General features: G+C 40.3%; 1 protein-coding gene and 1 non-coding gene across 3 annotated transcripts in view; one reads left to right on the top strand and one right to left on the bottom strand.

Annotated features, from left to right (window-relative positions):
* Nucleotides 1-13474, bottom strand: part of LOC126259671 (inositol polyphosphate-4-phosphatase type I A) — a 272253-nt gene that overhangs the window by 78072 nt on the left and 180707 nt on the right. The window lies entirely within an intron of this gene.
* Trnat-agu (transfer RNA threonine (anticodon AGU)) lies at nt 659-731 on the top strand. The gene has a single exon. It is a non-coding gene; the product is annotated as a tRNA-Thr (tRNA).

Genomic DNA, 13474 nt, shown 5'->3' with positions numbered 1-13474 from the left:
TGACAATATGTTTCACTGGTGCTCTGTTAGGATTATGACGATGATGATTAAGACCAGTGGTACCACAGACACAAGCTAAACAACAGAGGTAGTGAAGATAAAAATTAATGTAAACACTTTCATTTTGTTTATTTTATTTTTCCTTGTATTATCAAAACATAGCCAACCAATAAAGGGCCTAAGTTAAGGATAGGCGTAATGGTAACATTTTAGGCACATGCCTTCCCTCAATAGGGATCGATGACCGTAGCAGTCTGGTCCCTTTAATCTCACAAACCAACCAACCAACCAACCTTACATCAATAGAAGTTTATAATTTTGATTAATCAGAATATGTTAAAAAATAAATTTTTCTCAAGAAGTCTCTGAAAAAGGGGGGATCATCTTATACTTCTCTCTCTCTCTCTCTCTCTCTCTCCCTCCCTCCCTCCCGGTGTGTGTGTGTGTGTGTGTGTGTGTGTGTGTGTGTGTGTGTGTGTTTTGGCCAATGATCTCTTGAGCGCAGGTGCACAAGGTTCAAACTCTTATCGGAATTGGCAAAATGCCACAAATAATAAGGATAACAGGGGCACTACATTAATAGTCTGTGGATAAATTGGGAATTTGGGTCAGACAGAAGGAGTGCTTGGGTAGTCCATGCAGCTGCAGTGACCATTGTGTCTGGATGGCTTAGTGGTCAGAGCATCTGCCTAGTAAGCAGGAGACCTGGATTCGAATCCCAATCTGGCACAAATTTTCAACTTTCCTCATTGATTTCATTCAGTGTCCACTCACAACCAATGTCTATAATTCCTTTGCACCTCAATCTATTTAAAGTCTAGAGGATGCCGCATTCCCAGGCAAAACTACTATTTATTTGAAAGCCTATGAACTTTGTACTACATTGTACAATAGGGATCTTCTGTGGTATTCAATGATCAGCATGGAACTGGATGATTTAGATTTTACAAATAGGATTTTAGCCAGGCTACCACTGTTGCTGTGATTCTGTAGTGATACACTTTGTCAAGCAGTATTTTGTTTCACACAGTTGAAATCTCCATGCTAGATCACAAAATATGCCAACTGACACCATCTCTCTGTCTAAGGAGTCTATTGTATATCAGTTGTAAATGAGAATATAGCTTTAATTGTGGACATACCTTTTTGAAATCCATACCATCTGCAGTTGGTAGTGTCAAAGTTGTCAAGTTACTTCACAATTAATCACTGTTGATACCACTTCTCTACACACAAACAACCCTCAAGCCCATGGCCTTGCCACTATGGAACACTACCTCTCCCGAAGTCCTTCCAATTCCAGAACCACTACTTCATTCCTCATACACATTACCAATTATATCCTTGCACACAACTACTTCTCCTTTTAGGAGAAGGTATATAAACAAATCTGCAGCACAGCCATGGGAACATGCATCACACCCTCCTAAGCCAACCTCTTTATGGACCATCTAAATGAAACATTCCTAGATTTTCAAAACTGTTCACTGATAACAACTCAGAGCCAAGACATTACATTCTTATCCCTCCATGACCTCAACATCTTTTCTTCCATCCACTTCTCCAATTCAATGTGCAACCTCCCTCTATGCTGATCTCAACGTTTCTGATGGCTCCATCCACACTTCTTTCCATGTTAAATCAACAAATCACTGACGGTACATGCACTTTGACAGCAGTCACCCCTTCCACACCAAAATACCACTCCCACAGAGCCAAGACCCGTAGACAGTGTATCTGCAGTGACAAGAACTCCTTTGCTCAGTATGCTGAAGGTCTCACTAAGGTCTTCACAGAAACACACTAACCCCCCCCCCCCTCCCCCAAACCTAGTCTGTGCCATATCCTCACACATATCCCAGTATCATTATGGACTGGAGCAACAAAACTATATCCTTCACCAAAGCTTTGATGACATATCATCATGCCCAGAAACAAGGGACATTTTACCCAAGATCCTTCCCCACTGCTCCTAATGTCGGTTGACATTCATGGAGTCACTACACGCACTCCATTCACTGATACCTCCTACCATCATGGTATGAACCTGAGAGTGGTCAAATACTGACCGAAACTGGTTACCACTGAAATAAATGTTTTTGTGGCCGAGACTGCTGTAATCTATTTTTAAAGTACTTTTAGCCACACTGCTGTTTCTTTGCAAGAAATGTTCTCAAATATTACTACATTCTTCACTCCCATAAAGCTCAACACAACAGTTTCTCCTTCCTTTGTCCTGTCACCCCCTACCAATCCACACTTTCACATCATATTTATTGTGTGCCGCACCTCACCGGCTCTGGTACCCATGTATATCATGCTGAGCCTGTGCACCTGTAACCTCTCACTTCAATGTTCCTAACCTGCAGCCTCCCTCCGAGCCACTACCTATTCACCTTCCCTCTTTCTGCCACCAGCCTCTCCCCCCCCCCCCTTCTTCCCAAACCACCTCCACAACCCCCATGCCATCCTAGTACACTTGTTGAAATGCAATCCGGCATTTCCCACACACCAGCACTTTCACTTTGTGTGTGTGTGTGTGTGTGTGTGTGTGTGTGTGCCTATTGATGACTCACTGTTTCTGTTATTTAGTGAATCACTGCCATTACTCCTAAATTATTTACATTCTTGCCACAATAAAATGATTAAATTGCACTCTATGCAAAATTCTACCAGGCAGCTTCCCCTTTTATTTTTCTGGCCCATTACTTTGTTTGCCTACTATTTTCCGTCTCTTAATTTTCCTATTATTGAATTCCAGTGCCATGTAACAATTAAATTTTCATCTCCCTTAATGAATTGAATAATGTTTTATCTTCAGAACTACTAGGCTTATATACTACTTCTACTATGGTGGCTTTTGGTATTGTGCTTATCTTGATTGTGATAATGTGCTGACAAACTAGTTTGCTAGACTTTACTATTTTCTTATTCATTATCACTTTCACTCCTGCATTCTCCTTACTTGATTTTTTTGTTAATGATAACTCTCTACTCACTTGATCAGCCACCTCACTTCAGATCTATCAGGTAGTCACTGTGACCCATCATGGTAGTGATGATAAGGTCAGGATCTGGCTTGAGGTTATGATTGGCTGTCCTTTATTCTGTTGAGAAGTTAGTTTTTCTTAGGAAGGGACCTGGGAATGGGTGGTGAGGCCAAGCTGGAGGTAAGGAATTCCTGGAGCATGGCCATGGGTTGGCATGGTAGGATGGGGAGCACACGTTATGTTTAGATGACGATATAAGCTGTGAGAGAGAGACAAGATTCAATGTTGGGATTAGATTGGCTGCCCTTTTTTTTTTTTTTTTTTTTTTTTTTAAAAAAGGGAATGGTAGTGAAGAAGTGTTTCACTGTAGGGATTGGGAGCAGGAAAGTAAGTCTTTGATAAGTCCAAAACAGTTAAACTTAGGTGTACAGCTGAAGGTGAGACCTTTGGATAGAAATGAAACTTCTGTGGGATTGAGGTGTTTTGTGCAAGCTTAACAATGGTGTTTCTGGTTTTGTTTGCGTTCTGGATTTCATGGTGTTCTGGAAGATGTGGCAAATTGAAAAGTTCAGCTAGACAGGGTCAGGGTGCTATGAGTGGTTGACGGAAGGGTGGAGGGGTGGGGATACGGTTGGGGGGTTCACCGTGCGTACGATAGCTGTTAATGGGTAGCGGAGCTACAAGGTGGGAGTAGCATGCCAAAAGGTTGGATAATTTATGGAGGTGATGTCTGAAATTCTCTTCCAGGTGTTTGAGAACGAGAGGTTTGATTTTTGGAGACATGGTGTGTATAGTTTGGGCTACACAGTAACAATATCTTGTGGAGGAAGCAGGGATGGTTCTGGGCTGTCTGTGCCTTGGAGATGGGTTTCTGCAGCACAAGGTTTTCAGGGTTAGGAACTGGAGGAATCTGAAAAGGTGAAGGTTGTTACTAAATGAGAGATAGGATCCAGAAAAAGGAATTTTTGTTGTTCAGCCGCTGGGGGAGATTCCATGGCTTTGGCAGCATTTAAGGAACAGATGTAGGACTCGGTTTTAGCTACGGACAGGGATACTTTTCCAAACTAATGCAGACAAATGAAGCACGGGTCCATTTGGGCTGTGGTGGTGATAAGAAGATGTGAAACGTCACAGGAGAAGGAATAATGTAAAAATTAAATGGTTGAACTGGATAACAAAGTTTGAGTTTGTGGGGTGAAACAATTGGAAGAAATTGTGCTGAGGGCAATATGATAGTTCTGTGTCATGAGGATATTTAATTGTGCATAAGTTATCATCACTCGTGGGAAAGAAAGAGGGAAAGACAAAAAATTCTGATGGGAGCAATGTGTGAGGAGGGGTACATTGATATGAACATGAACTGTAGTGGTTTGTAGCTATGATAGTGTTTTAACTGTGATTCGGTTGAGAGGTGGTTTGTAGAACAGCATGTGATGTAGTGTATTTGTTCTTGAGAGGTGGTTTGTAGAACAGCATGTGATGTAGTGTATTTGTTCTCTAGCTTGTCAAAGTATTTATTCTGAAAGCTAGCAAGTTTTCTTCCTCCTCTGTGTGTGGCTTTCAAACATTCAGAATTACTTTTATTTGTTGAGTGGTCCCCTTTACTCCTAAATTATTTACATTCTTACCATGATGTGATGATTAAACTGTACTCTGTGCAAAATTCTACCAGGCATCTTTTCCTTTTATTTCTTTGCTCCATTTCTTCGTTCTCCTCGTATTTTTTCGTCTATTTTATTTTTCTACAATTGAAGTCCAGTCCTCTTTAACAATTAAATTTTTGTCTCCCTTAATAAACTGAATAATTTATCTGTTGAGCTATTACACATACACATTTCAAATACAGTGGGTTTTGGCTTTTTGTCTATCTTGACTATGATAATGTGTTCGCTACACTGCTCAAAGTATTCTCCTATTTTTTATTAGTGCCATTCCTGCATTATCCTTACTTTACTTTTGTTGTTGATAACACTGTACTCACCCAGCCAGCCACCTCACTTCACTAATTCCCACTGTTTTAAATTCAGCCTAAACCCTCAAACCTGCCTATCAAGTTAAGTGATGTAACAGTCCACACTTGGCTTGTAGAAAGCCAGCTTTGTTTCCTCTGATGACACCATCAAATTATGCTGTTGTCCAAGTTTTCGCAGGCAGCTGTAGTGCTGCATAGATTGAGTAGCGTACATCCAAACTCACAGAAGCCATCAGCTGTTATGAAAGCAGTCTTTTTCCCATTCAGTTTGTCAACCTTGATCTGCCAGTAACCTGCTCAATATCCGTAGTGCTGAAATACTTTCACTCCCTCAAGACACTTCAAGGTGTCATCAATTCACAGGAATGGGTATAAATCCATTTTGGGTATTTTTTTCAGCCGCCTATAACTGATGAAGAAATACCAGATGCCATCTTTCTTCTCCACAAGGACTAACAATTCTCTGACAGTCTAATGATGTCTCATAGAATCTTCTCCAGGTCTTCCTGGATTATCTGTCATTTAGCTGCATTAATGCGGCCACAAACCGACACAGAAAGGCCAACATTGTTCCTCGGTGAATCTGTGGCCTGTTGGTGGCTGGATAGTAGATTCCTCCGCTGTGTAATCAGTAATGGTAGTGCAACTTGGTTCTCTATTGATGGCACAGAGGTGACCTTCCTGGACTGGTCTGGTTGTCCATATGCACATTTCCTTAAGATGAGTTGCTGTTGACAACTGGTGAATTAAATCTCTGATTGTCCATTTCTGATGGATCATATGATCATTGCTGACACATAGATTCTTTGGTAAAACTGAGTACTATTTTGCATTCGGCCACAGCTTCACTGTTTAACTGAGTTTCCAGACTACTTATTGTAAGCTGCTTTTCAAAAAGACATGAGTTGAGGGCTGCAAAACAAAAATCGCTGAAAAGGTCATACTGTTGTTGTCTGGGGAAGGAGGTGCAGTCCCAGTAAGAGCGCTGAGGTTCTAAACTCACTGCTAGAGACATAAGAGCACACACCCACATGACAAAAGAGCGAATATGTACACATGTTGACTGTTTACTATATTTGGTTGTGATGAAAATAGTAAAACAGACATTTCTAAAGCAGAGCAAAGGGGTGTAGTGTACTTTTTGACAGCAAAAAAGAGTGCAAGGAATGGAAATACATGGAAGGATGGCACTAGCAAACAGAGCGCACTTCATGTCTGTTGCAAGGGTCAAGCCATGCACAAGAGATTCATAGGATAGACAGATGTTGTTGACTGATGATGCATGGTCTGGAGTGCCACACCACACTACCAGTGCCCTTGTCCAGCAGGTGGATATCCTCATTATCCAAGACCAGCAAGTTTCAGTAGCAACCATTGCCACAGAGGTTGCATTATACATCAGAAGTATTCACACCATCATTAACCAGAAAGGAAAGATTGAAATTCCACACAAAGTGTGCACCCAGCGGGTTTCTTGTAGCCTTCAAACAGCACAGGAAGCTTGTCTAATGGGGCTCTATCTTTTCACATCTGCAGTGCCATGCCAAGGAAAGGAATGAGGTCCTGGCATGAGAGATTGCAAAAGATGAGGCAATAATTCATCACTTTAAAGTTGAGTCAAAACAAAGTCTCCAGTGGAAGCATGCAGGGCCACATTATCCATGACATTCACACAAGTGCATGAAAGGTTATGCTCACCTTCTTCTTCGATGAAAAGGGATTCATACAGTAAAAGTAGTCAATAAGTTCTAGCACACATTCAAATGGAAGTTCCTCAATTATGCTTCATACGATTCAGACCTGTCTCCCTTGGATTACGCCATTTTTGGTGAGCTAAGAAGGATCTGAGAAGTAAACAGTTCACCTTGGACAAGGAAATCAAGCCATATGGAAAGAGTTCAGAATACAGCAACAGGAATTTTTCAAGGTAGTCATTCACCACCTGGTTTCACAGTGGGACAAGATGCCTCAATGATGCTGGGAAATACTTTTGAAATAAAGGCACAAGTTTACAGGTCTCTCTCTCTCTCTCTCTCTCTCTCTCTCTCTCACACACACACACACACACACACACACACACACACACACACACACACACACTTTCACTTTTTTATGCCCCTCAAAGAACCTATCTCACAAGTGTGTCTTCGCTGGTAAACAAATATACAACTACCCAGAAAAATTGTTGCACCATCCTGTTGTGGTAGCTTTGGCAGTCTGTACCTGCAATCTGTTTGTGCCACCTGTAAGGAAGTCCATCCAAGAATAACACTATAACTGCATTCTGGTAAAACAACATATGTGAATGGCTTCGGCAGTTATTCTTGCAAAAGAAAATACTGTAGGCTGGAAATATTTTCCATTTGCAGCTTTCAGCACATTGGCCTTAAAATCTCTTAGCATAATCTTCTTTAGTTCTCGGTTATAAGCATCTGATATAACTGAACGTTGACTAATGCCTGGAGATGTTGCTTGTAGGTGATGATGTCGACAACTTTTCTCGTAAATTGGCAGCTGTCATCCATTGAGGATTTTTGTCTGCCAGAGCCTCTTTTTTGATGGTCACTTAACTTGGTTTTATTGAGAATTTGCAGCTGGGAAAAAAAAAAAAAAAAAAAAAAATTGGGCAGATGGTATCTCTGTATGATGACAAGGAACGACTGTGGCACATTGGAGAGTGACCTCAACCAGGATACTGCAGGGGGCTTTGTCGCTCAGTGTGACGAAGCAAGCTGGGATACTTTTACTTCCCATCTTCCTCCTTAAAACTCTTCCTTTTTTTTCCATTTTTGAATCAATCACCATTAACATAAGCGAGCATAATCTGCACTTTCATAAAAGAGAAACGTTGGCCCGCAGTTTTAAAGAATATAACACCAGATCTAATTTTGTGCTTAATTTTATGTATGTAATTGATTTTCTAATTTATTTCGACTATTCCTATTTAGTATCTTTTATTATAGGGCGAAATCAGTAATTGTTTCGAAACTTAAATTCTAATGTTGACATATAAACAAACATAAATTCTATAATAATTATAAACATTTGGAGGAACAACTAATAGTATTTTAAAAGATTTATTTGGCTCTATTTGAAAACATGTTAGCAAAGCCAGCCCTTAATTAACTCCAAATTAATTAACAGTTTCATCAAAAGTATTGTTTGTGTAACTATATACATTAATTTCATGATTTAAACAAATACTTCGGCCTAACTCCTGTAGTAAAGGAAACTGTTAAAAAGAACCAATTTTTCGATGTATATGGTTGATCGAATGAGTTATGTTTTAATTGTAATTTCTGTAAATTAAACATCAAACAATGTGTAGTTTCAGTACCTATTATTGTGAGGATGTATAAGGCACCAATTTCTGGTCCCGAGACAGTGGGTCCATGGCCGACTTTCAGATGGAGAACCCGTATTGGTTAGATCAACAACAATGCATCCACTTAACTGTGAAGTAAGAGTTACACCAATAGGCTGTGTGTTAAAAAAATGATAGTATATGTTCCATACGTACCCTATTATTCTACAAGAACAGTGAACTGTGCGGTTAGGCTTTTACTGCTCGTAGATGTTCAACAGTAAACAATTGTAGCAGTGTGAGGATGTTCGCCTGCAACTTATTAATGAGGCTTATCGAAAGTTAAACAATAGAGCACTGGCCATATATAACTGTGTATTATTGGGGGGGGGGGGGGGGAGGTTGTAAACAGTGTAAGTAAAGAAATGTGAAACGCAACTGGGCACCTGTCAGCTACTTTATTTACAGTAGTCAGTGTCGAAATTACACCATTTTTCAGCCAGTGTAGCAACACAGTATGTCGACACTGAGGACAATCAATGAAGAAATAAAGCAGGCGAACGTCATAACAGGCCAGCTGTAGTCATTTTCAAAGCTTTGGCATGCATGGCACTCTTTCAATGTCTTGTGGCATAATAGTTTAACATGTCTAGCATATCCACAGGGGAAATATACCTATGTCTCTTTATTTTTGTTCTGTTCTCCCCCCCCCCCCCCCCACTCTCGTGTTGTTAATGCAGCACGTGGTTGTATCTATGTCATCAGGAAACAAGTATGTTGTCTTATGGTTGGTCTGCAACTGGCTGTATCTCTGTCATCAAGAACACTGTATCTTGTCCTATACTTGCTTCACTCCTTCTTGTTGGTATGCCTTGTATAGACTGGCACCAATGATCAGTGAACATCATCTTGAATTGGTGATATTACCTCCTCTCGACTGGAGTAAGCATTCAATGCTCCTACCCCTGGCTGTCCGAGTTTAACATCAACAGATGTCGTCATAAACCCTCATACTTATTTTCTCACTGCTTCCCATATTTCTGATGCAAGGTCCTGATGGCCATCATTATAACATTTAACAGTCTGTCAGAAGTGTTTCGACATACTGTTTTCATGGTGCACTGCTTCAGTGTGTTGGCACCAACTGATAACTTCTCTGATGTGATTACACCCCTCCAAAATGAGCACTTGACATAAATCCTCTGGCACACCCTTCGTTAGATGTGTCAGGTTACATCATAATCGGGTTCACTGTGTGGTGTGTAACACAGCTCCAAATCACTCTGCGTATATAAATATGTCATCTCCCCCATGCAATGGTTTTCATTTTCCAGTTATCTGGCTATGAGGGCATGCTCTGGTTGTTGCCAAAGGTGTTCTTAATTTCCACTTGAAATTTGTGCCACCTGTTGGTTATTTCCTTACTTGTTTTTCATCCCACAACTTGGCTGTACCATCCAAGTAAAAGTAGACACTGGGAATACATGGCATTCACCTGTTATATTTCGTGATACGGTCAAATTCCTTTAGCCACTATGTCAGATGCTGGCTAGTGCCTCCCAAAAATACCGTTGGATGCCTGACTTACATCTAACAAAAGCTTTTGTATCCATTTATACCTTGACAATGTGTACCATCAGTGGAATGTACTGTGTGTATTCCGGTTCCTGCCTATGAAGGTGATGGCTTTTGTGAAGCCTTATTGGAGCCATGGTGTTACCAATATCCAAAGCACCCAGTGCCCTCCCGTAGACTATGTCACACAGAATGCAGAATCTAGAATCAGTTACAAGACTGGGTCATCAACAAAACTAACACTATACAATGAAAGCAGATTCACTGAATACACTTGGATCTTGACTGGCTGTATCAGCAGAGAACGCTTCTATTCATACATAAAATTTACAGAAAATTACAATGGTTTATAAAAACATAAGTCTTAGAACATACCAGAAATGCAAAACATTAAAAAATAAATGACTTCAGGAGGCAGGAATGAAACCAATGCCTGCATGTCACCAGCAGTGAGTACAATTGCTACGCCAGGCAAATGAAGGCCAGCACACGAATATATAAATGGCTGTAGCTTCACCTCACTTTCAGCCTTGCTGCAGTACCAGCATAGCAAGGCTGTGTTGGGTAATGTTACAATGCCAGATCAGTCAATCATCCAAATTGTTGTCTCTTCAACTACTGAAAAGGCTGCTGCCCATTTTCAGGAACCACATATTAGTCTAGCTTCTCCACAGATAGACCTTTGATGTGTTTGCACTTACAGTGCAGCTACCTATATCGCTGAGGCATACAAATCACATCACTGTGACAAGATTAATTATTTATTTATTTATTAGAAAATCATTGCTGCACCAGAGCAAATGGAGACAGGAATGAAGAGATCAAGGAGCAGCCAACCACGTTCCATGCTTGTTTGATGGGTGACATGTCACTCGAATATGCAACAATGCTAGTGGTACCTGTCAATTTCAGGTGAACACTTGCACATTCCTAGGAATATGTGGCCTGTCACTGTCCTGATAAAATACGGCACATGGAGTTGTCTGAAGAAGAGCTCTAAAATGTTACTGATGAAGCAAGTGAGACCCTTGGATAATACGGATAGTTTAGGAGGGAAGAAAGGCTTAGATGAGAGTTTGAGAATACTATGCTGCTGTGACTAGTTCTTGTGACCATGAGCTATTATTGCACTGGGAGGCAGCAGTGAAGGTTAGGGGATTTTAAGAAGGTTGGCCAAGCTCAGTTTTGGCATAAAAAGAGGGAGTATACTGGCAACACAGAACACCCTGTTGCAGGGAATGCTCTACAACACTAGTCGTGACCTCAGTGCCTGTTTCACCGCATGTGCCATCTGGATTCTTCTCCCAGACACCAGTTTCTCAGAACTCTGCAGGTGGGAACTAGCACTACGACATGTCCTTGGTTCTCACCACCCATCTGGCCTTAATTTATGATGATGTCTTCCATATCAGCATTTCTTCATGGTAACTACTCCTTTCTTCACTCTGTTTTAGTTTTCTATATCTTTCATTCTCTGATCTTTCTATTTTTCACCATCCCTCTTAGCTTTCACTCTTAATGCCTCATGCATGATGCTTTACCAGTAATCTTTATCTTGCATATTACCCTGCCTTCCATGTTTAGGTTCTCAAGTTTACAAATCTTGTCTGGTGCAGCACCCAACAATCAGTCTTTCCTTCTCATCCTGTTCGGTAAGTATCCCCTGACCTGGGGTTCTGGATGACTTTTCCAAACTCTACCACTTTTTCCTAAACCTCTCCAGTCTGTTTCCCTTCACCCCTCTTCCTTCCCCCTCAACCCTTCTGCCAGAAGAAGGAGCCCCTGGCTCTGAAAGCTTCCATAAACTAAACCTTTTTTATGTGTATATTCTCCTGCCACCACTGGATGAGTAGATTCTTATCAATTCAATTACACTGTATTGTCAAAAATTGATTATTTGCAGTTAATTGCATAAAATGATGCACTGAACTCTTAAACTTTACTGTTGATGGCTATGTTGTTCAACAACAAAGTCTTTCAGACCTTTATAATTACAGAAGGATCAAACACTTATGCAGCCATCACTGTAGAACAGTTTGTAGCAAGACTCATCAAAACCATTATTTTTGCACCTCAGCTTGCCAAAGATGGTGTTTACCTGACCATTGTGTATATAGGCTTTTTTTATGTTTTCTGGACAATGAACGTCAATACAATGGCATGAATGGCAACAGATCAGCACACAGGCAGACAATATTTAACCAATGACACATACAGGTTCACATCTGTGGGCTTCACCATTGAGTCAAGATTGTAGATGAAGCTCACAGACCTGCAAAGACAAGATAGAGGTCATGCCATGCTATGAGCATCTTGCATAAGTCCTCTACCCACTCATGACTTTCACAAACCAAATAAGAAAAGTGAATGTTTGTGCATGTATATACCACAAAACCATTCACAGTAAATAATTTATTAGAATATTTTTCATTTAAATACTTATTTTACTTTTTTTGTTTCTTGTATCTAGCTGACCATTTCATCTGTCAAACTGATGTTGAATAACACATACCTTTTTAAAAAAAATCACACTGAAGAGCAGAAATCACATAATATCATTTACAAAATTGACAAAATTGCGGAAAAGTCTGTCACAGAGTACCTTTGCAATTGCATTGCAATAGAACTAGTGTGGGCTCAGGTGAAATCATATGTTGCACACATGAATAATTAAAAGACATTGAGTTTTTAGAATGTGGGGCTCAGGCAGTATTATTCTCATAAAATAGAAAAATAGTCACACACACAAGGCGTGTCTTTTACAAAAGGTATGGCAATGAGGAAGTGCACTGGAACAAAAAGTGGAAGAGTTGATGACAAGATTAGGGGATGATAGCAGCAGTTGCCAAGACATTGATAGTGATGTAGGAGATGTGGCTAATGATGACACAAACTGAATACTGTGGCATCTACCCTCTTCCATAAGATCTGGGTAAGAAATGCATCTAAGTATTAAAATACGTATTGAAATACTGAAACATCATGACCTTTACTTTATCTCATCATATATTTCCAAATCTTTTCTTTTTACTGGGTTAAAACAACAGTCAACTGTGCAATAATATTTTATTAATGACCAGTTTCGACTTCATGTAGAAGTCATCTTCAGGAAAAGAGCACCATCTGGCTGCTGCTGGTGGCTCCTTGGATGCTCACACAGCAACACGATAGTAAACTTTTCTTTTTAATTATGAAGAGAGTACGTTTTGATCTCCTGAGGTTATTAGTTTTATTCAAACTTCAATACTATGGCACTGTAATGGCTCTACAACTTTCTGGTGTGATATTCGTAGTCAGGCGGCCAGGACAGTTTCTATCCATTGATTTCACACACTTATCACAGATGCATAGCAACATTGCCAACATAGTTGCCAACTGCCACAGACATTCTTTCAGCTGCACAACTACAATCTTTGTGCCTAATTTGACACATGCTGATATTGCAACCTCTGACATTAACGTGAGATGATGGTACTGGCTTTTCAACTTCATTTGACAGTTCTTCAAAGGTCTTTACAATCACACAAGTGAAGGTGCTGCCCAGCCTAAGTGTATGATACCTCTCTACAATTTACAACTGCTTATTCTTGGTGCACTGTTTACACATCTCCCAAATTTTCATTTATTTAGGCC

Source organism: Schistocerca nitens, chromosome 5 (assembly GCF_023898315.1).
Source record: "Schistocerca nitens isolate TAMUIC-IGC-003100 chromosome 5, iqSchNite1.1, whole genome shotgun sequence".
Taxonomy (NCBI): domain Eukaryota; kingdom Metazoa; phylum Arthropoda; class Insecta; order Orthoptera; family Acrididae; genus Schistocerca; species Schistocerca nitens.
This window is presented reverse-complemented; position numbering and strand designations above follow the sequence as displayed.